This window comes from Struthio camelus, chromosome 2 (assembly GCF_040807025.1).
Source record: "Struthio camelus isolate bStrCam1 chromosome 2, bStrCam1.hap1, whole genome shotgun sequence".
NCBI lineage: Eukaryota > Metazoa > Chordata > Aves > Struthioniformes > Struthionidae > Struthio > Struthio camelus.
In genome coordinates this window covers 138,933,837-138,947,644 of record NC_090943.1, presented here as the reverse complement: position 1 = coordinate 138,947,644, position 13,808 = coordinate 138,933,837, and the positions used below count along the sequence as shown (strand labels likewise).

Below are 13,808 nucleotides of genomic sequence, written 5' to 3'. Positions count from 1 at the left end.
ACAAGAAGTTAAGCATGAGCCAGCAGTGTGGCCTTGTGGCCAAGAAGGCCAATGGTCTCCTGGGGGTGCATTAGGCAGAGTGTTGCCAGCAGGTGGAGGGAGGTGACCCTGCCCCTCTCCTCAGCCCTGGGGAGGCCTCACCTGGAGTCCTGTGTCCAGTGCTGGGCTCCCCACTACAAGAGAGACCTGGCACTACTGGAGAGAGTCCAGCGGAGGGCGACAAAGATGATGAGGGGACTGGAGCATCTCTCCTGTGAAGAAAGGCTGAGGGAGCTGGGCCTGTTCAGCCTGGAGAAGAGAAGACTGAGAGGTGATCTGATCAACATGTACAAATATCTGAAGGGGGAGTGTCAAGAGGATGAGGCCAGCCTCTTCTCCGTGGTGCCCAGCAACAGGACAAGAGGCAACGGGGCAGAAACTGAACCACAGGCAGTTCCGTCTGAACCTGAGGAAAAACTTCTTCACTGTGAGGGAGACAGAGCACTGGAAGGGGTTGCCCAGAGAGGTAGTGGAGTCTCCTTCCCTGGAGATATTCAAAACGCGTCTGGATGTGATCCTGGGCAATATGCTCTAGAAGACCGTGCCTGAGCAGGGGGGGATTGGACTAGTTGCTCTCCAGAGGTCCCTTCCAACCTCAATCATTCTGTGATTCTATGTGATTCTGTAACAGATATAGAGAGTAATCCTTAGGAAACCTTCACAAAAAAATGAAGGACCCGTAGCTGGCTCATTCATAGTTTGGAGGAGTCAAAGCAAAAGGAACCCAAAAAGGGATGGTTACACAGGAGTTACAGACCTTCAAAGCACAGCCACACAGATGTGCAACTGAACGCCAAGCCAAAGGTGCATGGCTTAGATGAGGTGTTGCCTTTGGATACCCGACAAAGAATAAGAGCATGGTTATGTATATGATGCTGAAGATTTGATCTGTGGAGCCCTTAGAAATCAGACATGGACTAGACAGACTTAAACCAGGGAAAATGTGGGGAAAAAAGCATATTACTTCATCTAAGAATGTTAGAGAAGAAAATAAGTACTCTAAATAGCCCTTCTCATACTCATTCTAATACTCAGAAACAGGAGGGTTTAGCATCCACAAAAAATCTACACAAAAGTAGCTAGAATATAATATAGACTTTACGTGAACAAAGGACAAAATAGAATACAGAAATACTAAATACAGAAAGACACAATCCTCAGTATTCGCACAGACGCGAGCATGCACACAGCCAAAGCAAACCAATCCCCTTTAGACATGCTGCTGGCACTGTCAAACCTTTTCAGCTTTGCACTGTATTAGGACAGATACTAAGAAAGAAACATTCATGGAATTATTATTTTCCTTGAAATATGTTTTATTTTCCCTGGTATTTAATAACATGTATTAATAGGAGGGAGGAACACATGTATTTAGAACTAAAGTGTTTAATAAGCTTACACAAACTTCCAGGAATTGAAACCTACTAGCAATAGTCAGCAACATACTGGCTATAACAAGGCTCAAAATTTCTTGAAACATACTCATATCTTTCTGGTCTTTCTTATACCTCCGACAGTAAGAATACCTTCCATGTTTACATGCAACTTATTACTTTTAGTAACCTTGCCAGTCCAGAAGTAAAAACAAACAAAAGCAACATGCATTTACCAAAATCTTCTATTTTTTCATAAAAAGATGTTTCAGAATAAAATTTAGGTTAAAGCAGTTCAAATGCTGTGCTGTTCAAAAACACTCATCATTTGCAAAAATAAGTCTCCCATATTTTGTTAAGGGAATTGGTGGAGAGGAAGGACAAGGTTAACAGAGACAAACTAAAGTGTCTTTAATCATCTCCGTTCCCAGTGATATGTTAAACCCTATGCCCCTATGTTTTATTTGCACATAGTAATTGCAATTATGATTGCTAAAAAACCCTCATAATTTATGAGTACAGTATTGTAAAATACAATTTCTTTTTTTAAGTAGTTAGGTTCCAGTATATTTCCCATCATTTTTTGTTATGGACATTTTCTGTTTCTTGGAATGGGCTAAATAAATTGAGATTTTTAGACTGGATTGACGTAAACAGTTAAGATTTAAGTTTGTTTGTTTTTAAAGCTTTGTTTCTATTCTTACTCTATTCTTACTTTATTTTGTGAAGACAGTTTCCCAGTTCACAAGTTGCTAACAACTTGTCTTATACGTTTAACACTTGAGAGTCCAGAGGAGGGCTACAAAGATGATGAGGGGACTGGAGCATCTCTCCTGTGAAGAAAGGCTGAGGGAGCTGGGCCTGTTCAGCCTGGAGAAGAGAAGATTGAGAGGCGATCTCATCAATGCAGACAAGCATCTGAAGGGAGGGTGTTGAGAGGATGGGGCCAGATCTCTTCTCCATGGTGCCCAGTGACAGGACAAGAGGCAATGTTCCATCTGAACCTGAGGAAAAACTTCTTTCCTGTGAGGGTGAGTGAGCACTGGGAGAGGTTGCCCAGAGAGGCTGTGGAGTCTCCTTCCCTGGAAATATTCAAAACGTGCCTGGAGGCAATCCTGGACAATGTGCTCTAGAAGACCGTGCTTGAGCAGGGAGGTTGGACTAGCTGCTTCTCCAGAGGTCCCTTCCAACCTCAACCATTCTGTGATTCTGTGATTCTGTGTAACACTTCACTGACCAAATATGAAGGATCTTTGGCAAAGAGTCATTTTTGTCATTATTTTTGCTACAATATTCCAATATTCCAAGAAGCAAAGCAAACAACAAAAACAAACAGAGGAATGGGAATTCCTAAGCTTTACCTAAGCAAAGAAAAATTCCATCATCAGAAGTGCATCATTTTATAGAAGCAAGCCACCCTACTCTAAACACCAGCACCTGAACATGCCACAACAAAGCTGGGGATAGAAGGGAGCATACTGAGAATAAGGGAGGATCTTGATGGTACAGGGTCACATGAAGTACCTAAGGCAGTACCAGTACTTCCCATCAGCAGAAACAACAAGTAGTTAGTAGGCATAAATATTACACAATAAACCTCTCTATTGTATTATTTTGAAAATAGAACCAAAAAAAGATTGTATATTTACTTTCAATTAAAAAAAGAAGAAAAAAAAATACTGAAAATATATAAAGAAACTTACGCATGCTTATTCTGCTTTACAAAGTGAGGCTGCAAGAAACCACCCAATTATATGAAGTTATGTAATACCTGGGTAGCTCTGATTACTGCAACAGTATAGCCAAGTTAACTCTACCTTGCTGAAAGTGATGATGTGCTGTGATGCTCCACGTGCACCTCAAGGAATCTTTATGTTCTTTCCAATTTCTGTACTTGTGTATGCAAATAAATATGGGCAGCGCTGAAGAATGAAAGCAAACATATATTCCTCATGCTAATGTCATCTTTCAGCATCCTTCAGACACCTTTATCTAACCACTGGTCATCTCTTCTATGGACTAAATTGAATAGTTCAGGCCAGCTCATGGGCTAAAGTAAATTATAGAAACGCTGATTACAAAAGTTACGCCATAAAAATTTACAATAACCTAGTAAAGCAATTGGAGTGACCAAATCACAAAATCACAAAATCACAGAATCACAGAATCACAGAATCACAGAATCGTTTAGGTTGGAAGGGACCTCTGGAGATCATCTAGTCCAACCCCCCCCTGCTCAGGCACGGTCTTCTAGAGCATATTGCCCAGGATCACATCCAGACGCGTTTTGAATATCTCCAGGGAAGGAGACTCTACTACCTCTCTGGGCAACCCCTTCCAGTGCTCTGTCTCCCTCACAGTGAAGAAGTTTTTCCTCAGGTTCAGACGGAACTGCCTGTGGTTCAGTTTCTGCCCCGTTGCCTCTTGTCCTGTTGCTGGGCACCACGGAGAAGAGATTGGCCTCATCCTCTTGACACTCCCCCTTCAGATATTTGTACACGTTGATGAGATCGCCTCTCAGTCTTCTCTTCTCCAGGCTGAACAGGCCCAGCTCCCTCAGCCTTTCTTCACAGGAGAGATGCTCCAGTCCCCTCATCATCTTTGTCGCCCTCCGCTGGACTCTCTCCAGTAGCGCCAGGTGTCTCTTGCGGTGGGGAGCCCAGAACTGGACACAGGACTCCAGGTGAGGCCTCCCCAGGGCTGAGGAGAGGGGCAGGATCACCTCCCTCCACCTGCTGGCAACACTCTGCCTAATGCACCCCCAGGATCCCATTGGCCTTCTCGGCCACAAGGCCACACTGCTGGCTCATGCTTCACTTGTTGTCCACCAGCACTCCCAGGTCCTTCTCTGCAGAGCTACTTTCCAGAAGGTCAGCCCCCAGCCTGTCCTGGGGAATGGGGTTATTCCTCCCCAGGGGCAGGACCCTGCACTGTCCTTTGTTGAACTTCATGAGGTTCCTCTCCGCCCAGCTCTCCAGCCTGTCCAGGTCCCTCTGAATGGCAGCACAGCCCTCAGGTGTGTCAGCCACTCCCCCCAGTTTAGTATCATCAGAAAACTTGCTGAGGGTGCACTCTATGCCTTCATGCAGGTCATTGATGAATACATTGAACAAGACTGGGCCCAGGACTGACCCCTGTGGGACACCACTAGCCACAGGCCTCCAACTTGACTCTGCGCCATTCACCACAACCCTCTGAGCTCGGCCAGCCAATTCTCAATCCTCCTCACTCTCCACTCATCCAACCCACACTTCCTGAGCTTACCTAGGAGGATGTGATGGGAGACAGTGTCAAAAGCCTTGCTGAAGTCCAGGAAGGCAACATCCACTGCTCTGCCCTCATCTACCCAGCCAGTCATTCCATCACAGAAGGCTATCAGATTGGTCAAGCATGATTTCCCTTTGGGGAATCCATGCTCACTACTCCTGATCACCTTCTTGTCCTCCAGATGCTTAGTGAGGACCTCCAGGAGGAGCTGTCCCATCACCTTTCCAGGGATGGAGGTGAGGCTGACAGGCCTATCAGCCTCTGGCTCCTCCTTCTTGCCCTTTTGGAAGACTGGCGTGACACTGGCTTTCTTCCAGTCCTCAGGCACCTCTCCTTTTCTCCAGGACCTTTCCAAGAGGATGGAGAGTGGCCTAGCAATAACATCCTCCAGCTCCCTCAGCACTCGTGGGTGCATCCCATCGGGGCCCATGGATTTGTGGATGTCAAGTTTGCTTAAGTAATCCATAACCCAATCCTCCTCGACCAAGGGAGAGTCCTCCTTTCTCCAGCCTTCCTCTCTTGTCCTCAGGGTCTGGAATTCCTGAGGACTGGCCTTAGCAGTGAAGACGGAAGCAAAGGCAGCATTCAATAACTCTGCCTTCTCTCTATCCTTTGTTGCCAGGGCACCCGCCCCATTCAGCAGTGGGCCCACGTTTCCCCTAGTCTTCCTTCTGCTCTTCATGTATTGGAAGAAGCCCTTCTTGTTGTCCTTGACATCCCTTGCCAGATTCAATTCCAAATGGGCCTTAGCCTTCCTTGTCGCATCCCTGCACACTCTGACAACGTCCCTGTGTTCCTCCCAAGTGGCCTGTCCCCTTTGCCACATTCTGTGTACTTCCTTCTTCTGTTGGAGTTTTGTCGGTAGTTCCTTGCTCATCCACGCAGGTCTCCTGCCCGCTTTGCTGGACTTCTTCCTCAGAGGGATGCACTGCTCTGGAGCCTGGAGGAGGTGATGCTTGAATATTAACCAGCTCTCCTGGACCCCTCTTCCTTCTAGGGCCCTACCCCATGAGATTCCCCTAAGTAGTTCCCTGGAGAGGCCAAAGTTAGCTCTCCTGAAGCCCAGGGTTGCCATCCTACTCATTGCCCTGCTCCCTCGTCGTGGGATCCTGAACTCCACCATCTCATGGTCACTGCAGCCAAGGCTGCCCCCAACCTTCACATCTCCAACTAGACCTTCTTTGTTTGTTAGGACAAGGTCTAGCATTGCACCCCTCCACATTGGCGTCTCCACCACCTGGGTCAAGAAATTATCATCAGTCCTCTGCAGGAACCTCTTTGACTGTTTGTGCCTAGCTGACCAAGGCACGTTGTAATAGGAAAGACAAAAATGAGAGAAATAACAAATTTTAGCAAGGGTCTCTTCTCTCACATTACCATGACAACACCTACTCCATTTATTGTCGGTTGAGCCCTGTCTCCTCAAATCACACGATGGTCCATGGTAAGTTTGGGAAAATATTTGTACTCTGACAGTGGTATTCATTTGTTTGAGAGCTTGAAAGCTAATAAAACAAAACTGAGACTCTTTTGAAATGGCGTGATGTAAATTACAAAAGACAGAGAACATCTGCAACTGCTGCAGTCAAGAAGAAAACTTGGGATTACATTCTGATAGCTTCATTTGGATGCTCTTACTGAACTGTTATATCTATATCATCAAGAAGAATAACTGATTACCTCATCATCCTAAAGCAATTTTACTTCAATTTTCAAGTCAAATGTATCCTTTAATAACATAACCTCTAACTTCTTATTCTACTACTGTTAGAAAAGCTGATCATTTCCTCTCCCTCAAAATTACTGAAGTTTAAAATATTCATATGAGATAATTACTCCACTTCAGAAATTTTTGAGGCTCCCATAACTTCTCAGAAGAAATGAGGGTGAAATTTATAGCAGTGCATTAAATGGATGAAAACCTTTATCCATTTAGCAAAATTTTCCCCACTTGCTTTGAATATGAAAACGATCATACACTATAAAAGAGATTGAATAAGTATGCCCTAACCTCTTCTGAACATGTGTCTTATACGACAATGGTACTGGAAAGGAGTTTGAAGAGAAAGCAGGCCCCTTTCTCCCATCCTCAGCCAAGATAAGTCAGTAGATAGCCTCTACAATATATGTTTAGGCTGCTCAGAGACAAAAATTCACAATAAAATAAAAAAAAATCCATATAATGAATAAAAAACTCCTTTATTACCTTTGATTTGCACAAAATCACCCTCATCCCCCCCCGATACAAGGATAGCTTGGCAGTCATACTGGCCGTGATCATGCTGGGCCACGTGAGCAGTGGGGAAGGTTCTGATAAACACCACACTGCAACATCCATTGTGTAGCAGTTGGCTTCCTACAATGTACTAAAAAACTGAGGAACAAGCATGGTAAACTTCACTTTTAGATTATTCCATACTTAATAATTTGGGAAGCTACAAACAACAGGCCTCTTCCTCAAAATTCTTTATTTGAAACACTAAAAATTTTACTTTCACTGTTTCTACCACATTTTATTTTGGCAAAGGTCAGTTTAGCTACATTATTAAGGAGAAAATTAGCATATACCACATGGAGTTTTTGATTTCTCTTGTTAATGCCAGGTTCAAAAATGGCTTGCATTCATAATTAGATCTGATTATGTAAAAAGATAGAGTCCAATAAAGAAGAAATTGAAAGGCCATTCAATGCAGTGATTTGTTAAAACAGATTTTCATCCCTGGAAAAGTTAAACAGCTTAATTTTAGAGACCATGTTGTGTAGCAATTTTTAAGCACTCTGCACTTCATGCTTGAGTATCTGTGGTATAATTAGCTGTCAGTTGCTAATGCTGATGGGCTTTATTGTTGGATGACATCTTGGAGACATCACCTCCTGTGGTGAAGGAGAACAAAAAGAATTTAGATCACATAAGAATCGCAAAGAATCACGCAATCGTAATATCTGTTATTATTTAGGGCTTTCCATTCACTAGTAGGTTTTAGACAAAGAAGTAACCATTATTTATCACAGAGGAAGAAGGAGATGCAGAGGAAGTCGATCATTTGCATAGTTAGCCAAGTAGAATCTGTGAATAGTGTCCAAGTTTCTTGAGCCCCAGAGGTCTCTCTAGTAAAGAAAGTACCTGAAAACATGGTAGCAATTCAAATGACCAATGGAAGCAATTAAAATCAGCATTATAAAATTTTAATCAAATCCTACTAAAAATAGAGCTTTTGTTCCAGAATTGCATGCAGATTACAAGTAATTCTGCCAGAAAGTTAGCTGAACTTCTAAAACTATATCTTACAAATTAAATACTAAGTCGTTTACTAAACAAATAAGCCTTGATATATAATCATTTTGTGATTGGCTCCACTAAGTGGAATTGGAAAATCACAAGATCCAATGAACTAATGCTCAAGTGCGATTGAGTTGCTTGTTAATTAGGAGTTCTACTGAAAAGTAATCCACCCAGGAGTTAGTTATTTTCTAATTTAAACTAAAATTACCGAGCCATTTACTGCTGTTTGGACTGTATATGTAACTGCTATTTAGCCAGGCCAAATTCTGAGGTGCCAAACCATTCTAATTCCCAGTGCTTTCAGTGGCAGATTGTGACCCACAGTGCAATTCACTACATAGCTACAAACAGGTTACCCTTATGTTCAACAATAGAAAACAGCTCCAAAGCATTACATAGCTGATACGATTTTACTTTATAAGCACTTCTTTAGAAATTCACTATTAAGTCTAAACAAATTTTATATGTAGTGGCCTTATACTCAAAATTTCAAGTTTTATTCTTTGTTCACCATGCATATTCTCAATGAATGAAGTCATACTTCATACAATAAAGGTATTTGCTCAGCATGCCAAATTAAAAGAAGCAGCAAGCTAAGCAAAATAAGGTTTTCAGCAAACGATACTGCTAGAAGCAACAAACTATGGACACAGAGCAAGGGCATGCCTGCATCACTGTCCAAAGGGCTGTGAGATCATTTTTACTTTTTAAATGTATGCATATAAAACAGCAGTCCTATATATATATGAAAAAGTTTCCTTCCCTTTATATTTTTGTGCTTTGTGGCGTAAGAGAGCTTAAGAAACGATTTAAATGGGAAAATCAAAAGTTATTCTACAAAGAAAGTTAATGAAAGAGTTCTAGGCACTGTGCTGTTTATACAGAAAATGGATAATTGTCAAGACAGCATCCTCTGGATGTTCATGTGAACACATGCACGCAGACATACATATCTTTGTATATTTAAGAAAATAAAATGAGAAATGAAACATACACAATTTCTTTAGATATCTCAACTACAATTCTAAACAGTATTACATTAACAGTTTGACAAGTAATGAAAGTGACTTTTTTTTTACATATAATGCTTGCATTAATTATTCTTACTGTATATATATGGTACAGCCTAGGACATAGTCTTACATAAATATGATCATGCCTGCTTTGGTGTAGGCAATTGCATCTCATGAGTTACCTTGTACTTCACAGGGAAAATCCACCGTGCTTCCTGCCATTCCAAACTGGTCCTTGGGCCTCACCATATGTTGAGGAAGAGCTGAACAGGAGGAAAGAATGAAAAAGAGTGAAATGAAAGTGCTGTCCAGGCTTTCATTGGCTGCTTCACTTCCAAATGATCTTCATATTACAACTTACGATAATCATAGTGGCTATAATTCAATACTATATACATATAGACATACATATACTCATAAAGAAGTATTATGCACTCTACACTTATTAAAATCAAGAGAAATTTTTACAGAATTTTGAATACTTTGGAACAAAATTAAAAACCGGGAGGAACATGAGCAGGACAATGACACTTGATTATTGCTTCACTGAAACAAGACAGCTCTGGCTTCTTGTCAGAATACAGAAACCCTGTATTTATTGCAGCCATAAACACAGAAATATCACTCTTCTAAAAGATATGATCTGCTTCTTCTATCAGTTTGTACAAAATTCAAACAAAGAAACGTTCCAAATCAGACCTTTGATGCATGATAGAAGAGGAGAAAGAGTATAGAGGGTGTCCCATTCTCCAGGTGCCCTCCGCCCCCAAAAAGGTGAAAACCAGTCCTCAGCAAAGTAATGCAGGCTCTCTATTTGCCTAAGGACTGATGACCTATCCTGCTTTTCCAAAAAGAAAGACCCAGAAAAATAAAAGGGGAGGCAGAGGGATAGAGGCACTGTGGCTGCCTCCAGCTGGCATTAACTGTGGGCTAGAAGCTTTGAAAAACTGATTAGCATCTCTTCTTCGCAGTAAAACTAGTTTTCTATGTTATATATAAACCCTCCCCAAAACAAGCCAAAAATAAAAAAAACCTCACCTCATTTTGCAACAAGAAAGAACTTTTTAAGGAGTGCGAGATCCATAAATGGATTAAACAAAGAATGAACAAACACAGTGGAACACAGGAGGTGGGAAGGAACCATCTCTCTCCCATGTTATGTACTCCGTCCCTGTATTCCCAAGAACTTACTTCCTTCTTTTATCCCAGACAACAAATTGTTAATTTCTTCATTCACTCTAACATTTACACTCATCTAAATGATAAATTCAAGAAGCAAAAACATGCGTATACGTGTATGTGCTTACATGCATAGTGATGAATGAAAACCAAAAGATTATTCTGAATATACTTCTCCACTCTTAGTGGTTTTGAGAGAATTGGAAGCCTCACTATTTATAGTGCTACAAAACCATGATCTCGTCAGTAATTCACAAGAGAGAAAGGAAAATCAAAATACATTTAAACACAATCTCTGAGGTTAATCTTCCCTGTCATGAGATTATGTATGTCGCTACACTTACATTTACTGCTTGTTCCACCCCCCACCCCCCATTTTATCTCCATGTGCTGAATGCTTATTTTGGGCTAAATGGGCTGAAACGAAATACATAATCATGTCTTGTCTTCCCCTAAATCAGAAATTTAAGTACAGCAAATGAGAAAGAAATCTTCAAAACCTCAAGGCAATTCAGACTAGGTTCAGTTCAAAACACTGCAATATGTTATCTAGAAGGTATGGAATTGAGTACAGCTTTTATTTGACAGTTTATAAGATGTCAATATTAGCAAAATTATTTTCAGAAGATACGGGCATAGAATGATTTGGCCACCCATGAAAAAAATCAATCTTTCTTTCTGAGGGGGGGAGGTGTCCACTATATCATTTTCCTGAAAACATGCAATGCATCAAACTGTTCTTAGATTTCTACTTTCAGCGTATCTTGGATGCCTCTTGCCAATAAGTCGTAGTTATTTTTACTGACTGCACGTACAGGTAAACATCTATTATATCTCAGTTCTTATCTGCTAAATATACCTGTATATATAAAATACTTCACTGAATGTGATTCCAAAATACACTATTTTGATTTTTTTTTATTATATTGTGTCTCTCTTGTTCTCTTCTGATGATCTTTGAAGTTCAGCATAACAATTATTCCTAAACTGCATATTTCATCTTGACACCCATGGAAACCCTTTAAATAGGGAATCCTTCTAACCATTCATTTGGATTTTCTGGTATTTGGTTTCAGAAACAGTAACAACTTAAATCTTGTACAGCACTTTAGGCCTAAGGTAACAATGTACCTGCTCACTTAATTTTCACATTTGTTTTCTCTGCCCATATGCAATAGCTATCATTTAATAATCAGATTTAATAACTACTATAAAATCTTTTCAAGTTAATGGCTGCAGAGATTGAATTTATGTATTTTAATGACACCTATTTCATATGTCTATGAACAAAAAGGGAGCGTTCAATACAGCAACATTCAGATAGCCTTTAAAGACTTAACTTGCTGGAGACTAATCACTATTTGAGTGACTATTCTTCCCCTACAAGAGCCAACCCTTAAAATGATTTATGATTAATTATTGTATTGCAAACAAAACATACTAATGTTGTGCCAGAGCACTTCAGTAACGGCAATACCTCATCATCAGTAATAAGATTTTTCTCTAACGTCCTAAGCAACAGTCCTTTCAGTGGATGTTATGGCAGTAGAGGTTCTAGAGAATTAATTAGAACTGTATAACATATATGGAAAATCTAATACTCACTATTGAAAAGGAAAAGCAAAGACTAAAACACAAGCTAATTTATTATTGACATCTCTTTCTTGTTACTAGCTAGCTAGTGTTCTTGGGAAACCATGCTTTAACTAGGAGAATGCTATAAATTGAAATGACCTTTACAGTAGAGAGAGTTTAGTATTTATAGCCTCGTGATAACTTCCCTTTTTCACGCCCTTATTTGTTTAAAATGCCACAAGTAAACTTCTGACTCTGAAAATATAATGCTAATGTTTATCACATAAGTAGAGGTGTGTAGTTTAGTTAAAATAAGTCAAGACAATATCCTCCTGGCCATTCTTTGTAAAAATATGCAGTGGGATGAATTCTGATTTACCATGTTAGTTGTTCTAGGTTATATAAAATAGCGTATCTGCTTCGGATTCTGTTTTGGATATTTCAGAGGGAAACCTTTTGCATTTTTATTCTTCACTTGACTAAGCCAATATACAGAGGGGATTTTTTGTTATTTACTTCAGTTACTGCAGAAAAATAGAAAGTTGCCACAGAATCAGGACACAGAGAAGAAGCATCTGCTAAAAAGACAAAAAAGTACAACATCTTTAAAAAAATACAGTTTGTTGTAATAGGAAATAAAAGCTTCTTTTTGCACACCAATTAGCTGATTAATGATAGAACTAATAAGAAATTAAAAACTACACATTGCTACATAAAAAGTAAAAAATAATAAAAAAAGAATTTCTATCCTATAACACCTTCAAATCATAATCTAGGCTACAATTTATGCAGTGTTAAATAGTTCATTAGTATATAATGCAAAAATAGAAAAAGAAGATTAAACATTCTTTGGGTTTTTTTTTTAATTCTTCTCTTTCAAATCTTTAATAATATTTTATTACTATTACCCTTTTCTTTGTGATATTCTAAATCTAAACAGAAAATCAGGGAGAAGTAGTTAAGTTATATTTTTTATTAATCAATTTTTGTTGCTTTTATACAGGAAAATTCTCTCTGCACAGGCTTTTTAATTGTGTTTTCCTGCTGCTCTTCCAAAGGAATATTAAGTAATAATATTTAATAATATTCCCCCACACCAGCACTGATTTTATAGAAAATCTGCATACAGAAAAAATTGGAGTCGTTTTGGAAACTGATTGTTCTATGGTTGGGAAGCCAGTGTATAATCACTACTACTTGTGCCAGCACTGATATTTAGGTCAAATTTTACCTTTCCATCCTGGATTATTTATCTCTTTTCTTTCTCCTTCCCCATCCTATTTTTGCTGTTCTTTCATTTTGCAATGAAATTCAAAATGAGATGTTAGCTTAATTTTTATGAATCAGTCTCGAAAAAGGCTGACCAAATCTGTACGTAGTGCAACAAAGAAGGTCTTACCAGGTAAAATGACTTTTCAGGTTTCTAAGTCTCAAGTAGAAATCCCTTCTGTGATCCTTCTTAACACTAAATTTGTTTTGTTCCTAGCAGCAGCATGGTATCAATTCATGCTCTTCCAAAATGTACAGTTGTTTCTTGTTGGTCATTCCCAAAAGATAAGTTTCCATTGCAGTTCTCTCTATTAATCTCTAAAACTACATTTACATATCGCAGTGGAGTAGAAAACAATATGTGGGTTTCTCTGAAAACACTAGCAAATATACTGGAAGTAGCACCTCTAAATTCAGGTAGTGCCCATGAAAACTAATTAGCTTTACTGAGAAGAAAGGTGCATGGTCCAAGCAGGGCACCTTGCTACTTGTCCTGAACACTCCCACTGAAAGAATTTAAGTATGATTGCATGATGCTGTATTTCATCCCATCTGCACTGCAGAAGGCTGTCCTGTACACTCTTCCGATCCAGCTCACATTGATCACACATTGCTAGTTCTACCATCAGCATATTTCTGCTTTTTATGCCGAGGTGGCTAATGAAAATACAAAACAAAAGTTCATAAACACATTCTTAAAGGCCCCAAAATATTCTTGTTCTTGTTTCAAAAGATACAAAACTCTAAGGTATACAATCCTGTTTGCCCTCTGCGTCTTCTAGTTGGTTTCAGGTCAATTCTAGAAGCTCA

The 13,808-nt window shown here is 39.8% G+C and overlaps 1 long non-coding RNA gene across 1 annotated transcript; it reads right to left on the bottom strand.

Moving 5' to 3' along the window:
• Positions 1-5,672: 5,672 nt before the first annotated feature.
• Positions 5,673-9,917, bottom strand: LOC104142977 (uncharacterized). Its single transcript, XR_693805.2, has 3 exons — positions 9,675-9,917; positions 9,158-9,238; positions 5,673-7,553 (listed from the first exon to the last, which is right to left on the bottom strand). It is a non-coding gene; the product is annotated as an uncharacterized lncRNA (long non-coding RNA).
• Between the last annotated feature and the right edge of the window lie 3,891 nt (positions 9,918-13,808).